This window comes from Odontomachus brunneus, unplaced genomic scaffold (genome assembly GCF_010583005.1).
Source record: "Odontomachus brunneus isolate Ranch 3 - 2012 unplaced genomic scaffold, Obru_v1 Obru_scaffold_089, whole genome shotgun sequence".
Taxonomy (NCBI): domain Eukaryota; kingdom Metazoa; phylum Arthropoda; class Insecta; order Hymenoptera; family Formicidae; genus Odontomachus; species Odontomachus brunneus.
Genome location: NW_022639539.1, coordinates 576,646 through 577,804, shown reverse-complemented (window position 1 = coordinate 577,804; position 1,159 = coordinate 576,646). Strand labels below are relative to the sequence as shown.

General features: G+C 34.3%; 1 protein-coding gene across 1 annotated transcript in view; it reads right to left on the bottom strand.

Moving 5' to 3' along the window:
* Window positions 1-1,159, bottom strand: part of LOC116848091 (RNA-binding protein 26) — a 178,423-nt gene that overhangs the window by 96,525 nt on the left and 80,739 nt on the right. The window lies entirely within an intron of this gene.

The window sequence follows — 1,159 nt, the reverse complement described above, 5'->3', positions numbered from 1 at the left end:
GATACTGTATTGGGTCCATAAACAGCACAAATTTTTTTGGCCGCCTGCTCCGCCTTTTCACCTTGGTCGTAGTGGTACTGAAGAATGTATCGAATTTTCTCTTTTTTTACCTCCATTTTGGAACGCTGTAACACACAACTGGCTTGACCAAACACAAAACTGTCACAGAACTTTTTTTGAAGCGTAATGTCACCTTTAAATCGCCGTATAGTATGACCCGATGCGATGTATACATCGTGAGATATGGCTCACTAAAGACATCTAGCGGAAAACGCTCAGAACTTTTTACTTCACCTAATATGTAACATTGTATAGGGAGACCCATTTGAAACTTTAAAGTTACCCCCCGCCCCTCTTCAAGGAAAGACAGAAGTGGATTTTTGTTTACGTAGTTAGAAAGACCTCTCGAATATATGAAATTTTTTTATGAACAACTTTTTGATAGGACAAATATGAATAGACGTATTAGCTTCTAACACTTTACGTGGGCCACCCTGTATGTGTGTGTGTATGTGTGTGTGTGTGCGAGCGCGCGCGCGCGCGCGCGTGTGTGTGTGTGTGTGTGTGTAGTGTGCAGCGTGCATGCGTGCATGCGTGCGGAACACTAAATGATTACTCCGGGGATTTTGATATGCTTTTTACAGGCTGTTCTTGAGCGAAAAAAGATGACACGTTTCCAGCCGTTTCAACCAAAAGGTCATAGTTTCGATGAAATCGATTTTTGAAGAATGACTCTAGTCGATCGCGGCACACTTGATACGTTTGATCGTCACTAATAAACAGCAGCAGCGGTAGCGCAGTAGGTAAAACGTTGGCTTCGTACGCAGTAGATTGCGTGTTCAAATCTCGTCTCGCATGTTTTTTTTAATTAAAAATTCTTTCTTATCTGTAATTATTTATATTATTGCAGATGAACACGAAAAAGATTATTTATTTAATTATATTGGTATATTTTTTGTAAATAAAATTTTTAAGTAATTATAATAATTTAGAAAACTATAAAGAAATATTATTATCTTTATAAATTTTATTTTAATTTTGTCATTAATTTTTATTACTTTTTGATTCTAATAAAATTTTATAAATCAGTAAATAATAAAATATTCATATATATATATATATATATATATATATATATATATATATATATATATATATA